The 6,214-nt window shown below is 37.2% G+C and overlaps 1 pseudogene; it reads left to right on the top strand.

The window, feature by feature from the left end:
* The first annotated feature begins 3,148 nt into the window (after positions 1-3,148).
* Positions 3,149-3,310, top strand: LOC131503366 (U2 spliceosomal RNA; annotated as a pseudogene).
* Positions 3,311-6,214: the final 2,904 nt, after the last annotated feature.

Raw genomic sequence — 6,214 nt, 5'->3', positions numbered from 1 at the left:
AGATAAGTGACGTTAAGTCTGTGGCCTCAACAACTGCCTTTAATCGCAATGTATCTGCTATGTGCAGTACATTTCCCATTTTGTTAGACTGGAAAACTATTCATCAATCTAAATTCAGCCTCAGCATGGCTCCCTCTGTGAAGCCCTTCCTGAGTCTACCAATTAGAGACAGTCCCTTCTTCTTCAGTGTCCACTAAGACTGTAGGCACATTTTTATTTTAGCACTCAATACCCTACTGCTTTTATTGACTTAAAAGTCTCACTCTCTGACCAGACTGAGTTATATAAACATACTTTGCAAATCTTTGCATCCCTAGTGCTTAATGAGGGCCTTAATAAATATTTGTAAATTAAAGAAGGAACGAATGATGAAGTCAGGGTATTAGACTATGATAGCTAAGAGGAGAGAAGAGGAAAGCAGAGAAGACGTGGGGGGTGGGGGGGGAACAAAACAAAAATCCTCTGCAAGACTCACTTTGAATCTGTTTGAGGGCTATAATATTTGCAAGGTTGGGACAAAAGGCAGGAAACTAAGGTGTTTGTTTGGTCACGTCTAAATACGCTGGGCAATTATCTTTAGAGTAGGCTTCATTTCAAGGACTCTATTTTGTGGCTGCATCTTAATTAACCAAAAGTGACTCCATGCGTCAAAAACTGGAGCGCCTACAAAGTGACCTCGTTACAGTCCATGAGAAAGGTCACAAACAGCAATACTCACATGTGTAATCTTACCTGTAAGTATCCCACGCTATAAATCACGTTTGCCAACATCCAGGGTTATGACGCAAAGTGTATGTCTGTGTAAATGTGTTGTTCAGAAAAACATTTTTTTAACTCCTGAAATTAACTGGAAGGTGCTTGATTTCCAGATGAAATTTTTAGGGTGTTTCTTTTCACATGACTCATTTTGCAAATCTCAGGTTTGTTTCTGCTAAGTTTCTCAATGTAGTATGCCTGTCTTTCCTATTTATATGACTTTTGTTATAATTTTAAGGAATGCAAAGGCAACGAGAAATAGATTTACACTTAACCTGAGGTTAAATGTGTTTCTGATAGTATTTTTATTTATATTTAAAGGATTACTATTATTTGAAATATAGTAACAAAGAAAGGAAGCATTTTTGGAGTAGTGGAAAATGCTTGGACGGGGCTTTAAGTGGTCTAGGCTCCAACCCTTACTTTGTTAGCCAATTAAAGAGGTTGGTCTTAGGCTAAGTCACTTTCCTTCTAGACTCCAATATTCTCTTCTGGAACAATCTGTGCTCAACTGATCAGAGATGGCAAACTAGAACATCACAGTTTGAATCCTGTATATCATCAGATGGGTTTTCCAAACAAGTGTCTCGGTAGCATTTCAAAAATGAGTTTGAGGGGCGCCTGGGTGGCTCAGTCGGTTAAGCGGCCGACTTCAGCCCAGGTCATGATCTCACGGTCCATGAGCTTGAGCCCCGCGTTGGGCTCTGTGCTGACAGCTCAGAGCCTGGAGCCTGTTTCAGATTCTATGTCTCCCTCTTCCTCTGACCCTCCCCTGTTCATGCTCTCTGTCTCAAAAATAAATAAATGTTTAAAAAAATAAAAATAAAAATAAATGAGTTTGAAAGATTCAAGTAGGCTTTCAATCCCAGATTTGCAAAAGTCCCTCCCCTCCCCCCTAAACTGCTCATGTACAGAGCAAGCCCAAAGTAGGATAACACAGGCTTTGAGAACTGAATTGCAATATAAACACTCTCCAGAACACAGACAAAACCCTGCTCTGGTAACCACTGCCCCCGCCCCCCAGCCCAGTATTTCACCAATGCCAGTTAGTAACTGTCATATACTTGCAGATATGAGAGAAATTAATTTCTGGCCATTAGGATAAATTAGCATTGAGCTGCCCTCTTCACTAAAATGTTGTGGAATTTTTCAGAGAAGTTTAGACATTTCTAGTAGGAAGGATTTTTAGTCTTTCTCTGGGAAAGTCTCACAAATATGTGCTGTTGAAACAGGCTGGTGAAGGCAGTTCTGTTATGGCCATTGATTTGAGGGTTAGCTGTCTGACAGCTTTGGGAATATTAGTATTTTTTTTTTTTGCTGTTTCCTGAGAAAAGGACTCTATGCAATTATATCTTACATTCCTGAGTGTAGCTTTTATATTCTTGACCATAATCTCACATGACACAGTACATGCTTCATAATATTTTAAATGAATTAAATCGACAGCAAGATATAAGGTAGACTGAAAGTTGCCAAAAAGCAGAACTTATTTATAAGCCTCATTTTGTAGGACCTTAAATGTACAAATATTCATATGATTTGTTCAAATACAAAGATACAGGATCTTGACAAAGCTAAATGTTAAAAAAAAGTTTTAAAGGGTCAATCCAACGGGAAACCAAAAGAAACAATTTTTCTGATAAATCAATTTAGATAATTTTATAATTATAGATTTCCAATTCCCTGAAGAAATGGCTTTTCTGAATTTTAATATTATTCCTTCTGCTTTATTTTGGGAGGGGAGGCAAATTAAATACATTGTCTTAGAGGAACATTAGTATCTTCTCTAAGAGATTGAAGGCTGCCTTTTACTTTGTCTGACATCTCTCATATATTGGCCAATCAATAATTATTCATAGTTTAGTTTCAGGGATTTTTTTTTTAATCTGTGAATCCAATACTTTCTTTTTCATTACAAATGATAAGTTTCATAATTATTTTTGCAGGCGCTTGGAGTTGAATTTAAAAATGGAATATAATGGGTATTGAAGAGGGCATCTTTTGGGATGAGCACTGGGTGTTGTATGGAAACCAATTTGACAATAAATTTCATATATTTAAAAAAATAAAATAAAATAAAAATGGAATATAATAGGATCAAGTAGCTACTCTTGTTTACATTTTCAATCTTTAAATTTTTTTTTTAACGTTTATTTATTTTTGAGACAGAGACAGAGCATGAACAGGGGAGGGTCAGAGAGAGGGAGACACAGAATCTGAAATAGGCTCCAGGCTCTGAGCTGTCAGCACAGACCCCCACGCGGGGCTCGAACTCACGGACGGTGAGATCATGACCTGAGCTGAAGTCAGACGCTTAACCGACTGAGCCACCCAGGCGCCCCATTCAATCTTTTAAATGAAGCACAGTATTCTTTAAAGTATGGCAAATTTTATCGCTTCTCAGCCTTTTGGCTAAGATCAAGTGTAAAATATGGCAAATTTTAACTTAAAATCTTTAATGATCCTGATTGTAGGTGAGACAAATGGGACATAATATGGCTTTTATCGGGATACTCACTTGAGTAAATGTAGCTACTAAAATTGACTTGTATCAATTTCTATAAAGCAGTGTACCACGAAAAAGAGGCTCATTACATATTTTCACTTCCAGAAAACTTTTATTCATCTCTGATGATCATCAAAACCTAGTATTGGAATACTACGTGGCAATGAGAAAGAATGAAAAATGGCCTTTTGTAATAATGTGGATGGAACTGGAGAGTGTTAATGCTAAGTGAAATAAGTCATAGAGAGAAAGACAGATACCATATGGTTTCACTCTTTTGTGGATCCTGAGAAACTTAACAGAAACTCATGGGGGAGGGGAAGGAAAAAAAAAAGTTAGAGAGGGAGGGAGCCAAAACATAAGAGACTCTTAAAAACTGAGAACAAACTGAGGGTGGCTGGGGGGTGGGAGGGCAGGGGGGTGGTGATAGGTATTGAGGAGGGCACCTGTTGGAATGAGCACTGGGTGTTGTATGGAAGCCAATTTGACAATAAATTTCATATTAAAAAAAACAAAAACCTAGTAAACATACAGATTTGATGGTGTGGCCATTTGCAGAAATTGCCTGCTAAGAAAAAAAAATGTATGTAGTTGTGTTTTGAAAATAAGAATATAATTAATCACCTGCTATTTTGATGATCTGAAATGTCATCATGTCTGCTGAGGTGTGTCTTTTCCATTACGAGATCTCCAGCTTAAAAGAAATTGCACCATGTCTCCTAGTCCCCTCAGATCTTTGAGGAGACATTATATACACAATTGTTCAGAAAGGGATTTTTCTTTGTAAAATTGACCATAACCAAGCAGCTGAAAAGTTACAACTTCGTTTGGAAACAAATGATCAGACCTTCCATCTTCCTGTGTCTAGTTTGATGACTATGATTTATCTTAGAATAAAAGAACCTTATTTTGTTTTGTATCTGGGTTCAGACAAAGTGAAGCGTGATTTCTCATTCGAAAGGAAAAGTAGAGAGTAGAATGAAAAGTAGAGTTGATGCAATTTTTCGTCCTTCAATTTTAGGGATTGAGGATTTTTACTAATGGAATGCTGGTGGTAAAGATAATTAGATTTCATTCACAAAATATTAATTTAGGAAAAAGGGTCAAGTTTGAACATTTGTTGCTGTTTCATGTTGTTTGTGGACCTAACCTATAAAATAACTTTACCACTTAAAACCTAGAACATCAAACACTGGTTCCAGCCACAATGAGTGAGCCTACTTACATTACACTGATCTAAAAACTTGATAAAATACAAAAAACAAAGCAAAAGAAACACTTACCTGAGAACTCTAAAAAGTAAACAAAGATGGACAGACTGGGATTGGAAATCAAGACCTGAAGAAAGGCCAAAACAGAGAAAGTGTTGTTTTTTTTGTTGATAGTTTCTTTTAAACTTCCTTTACCTTCTGGCTCTAACTTCAGGGCAGGCCAAATCACTAACTGCATAGCAGTCGGGTCAGTAAATACTCCAACAGAGGCCTGTCTTTCAGTGCCAGACAAATATCTATCTGAAGAAATAACAACTTAATGTACACATTTGAAATATTTACAGAAACTGTGGAGTGCACATTCTTTGAGATATATGTACATGCAACCTTTATGAAAATTAGACATAGATTGCAAGCCTTAACAAACTTCAAAAAAAAGCCAAAATAACAGAGTGTATCTACAATAAGAAAATTAATCCAGAAATCAATAGTAAAATAACTAAAAGCCATATATATGTACATATGTGTAAATATATACATACACATTAAGAAATACGTGAATAATCAATTGGTTACAGATGAAATAATGAGAGTTTAAAATATTTTATTTATTTATTTTACTTTATTTTTTAAAATAACTTACTATGAAATAAGCTAACATACAGCGTATACAGTCTGCTCCTGGCTTTGGGAATAGATTCCCGTGATTCACTGCTTACATACAACACCCAGTGCTCATCCCAACAAGTGCCCTCCTCAATGCCCATCACCCATTTTCTCTACCCCCCTGCCTCCCAACCATCAACCCTTAGTTTGTTCTCTGTATTTGAGTCTTTTACGGTTTGCCTCCCTCTCTGTTTGTAACTTATCTTTCCTTCCCTTCCCCCATGGTCTTCTGTTAAGTTTCTCAAGTTCCACATAGGGGTGAAAATATATGATATCTGTCTTTTTCTGACTGACTTATTTCACTTGCGTAATACCCTCCAGTTCACTGACCAAAGGAAATATTACATATCAAAACTTAGGATATGCAGCTTAAGCACTACATAGATATAAATATAAAAGAAGAGAGACTGGGGCGCCTGGGTGGCTCAGTCGGTTAAGCGGCTGACTTCGGCTCAGGTCATGATCTCGCGGTCCGTGAGTTCGAGGCCTGCGTCAGGCTCTGTGCTGACAGCTCAGAGCCTGGAGCCTGTTTCAGATTCTGTGTCTCCCTCTCTCTGACCCTCCCCCGTTCATGCTCTGTCTCTCTCTGTCTCAAAAATAAATCAACGTTAAAAAAAATTAAAAAAAAAAAAGAAGAGAGACTAAAATACATTATCTAAGTATACCACTTAAAAAATTAAAAAAAAAACACATAATATATCCAAACTAAACAAAAACAGTTAAACAACAAAGTTAAGAACATAAATTAATGATGTAAATTTTAAAAAGAGATCGACAAAGCCAAAATTTGTGAATATACTAAATAACATTCAGAAAGTTTGGCATATAGGGGCACCTGGGCGGCTTAGTTGGTTAACTGACTCTTGATTTCCGCTTAGGTTGTGATCTCCCAGTTTATGAGGTACTGCCCCGTGTCAAGACTCAGCTGACAGCAAGGAGCCTGCTTGGGATTTTCTCTCTCCCTCTCTCTCTGCCCCTCCCTGCTCATTCTCTCTCTCTCTCTCTCTCTCTCTCTCTCTCTCTCTCTCTCTCTCAAATAAGTAAACTTAAAAAAGAAAACTTGGCACATTAATGA

This window comes from Neofelis nebulosa, chromosome X (genome assembly GCF_028018385.1).
Source record: "Neofelis nebulosa isolate mNeoNeb1 chromosome X, mNeoNeb1.pri, whole genome shotgun sequence".
In the NCBI taxonomy this organism is placed as follows: domain Eukaryota; kingdom Metazoa; phylum Chordata; class Mammalia; order Carnivora; family Felidae; genus Neofelis; species Neofelis nebulosa.
This window is presented reverse-complemented; position numbering and strand designations above follow the sequence as displayed.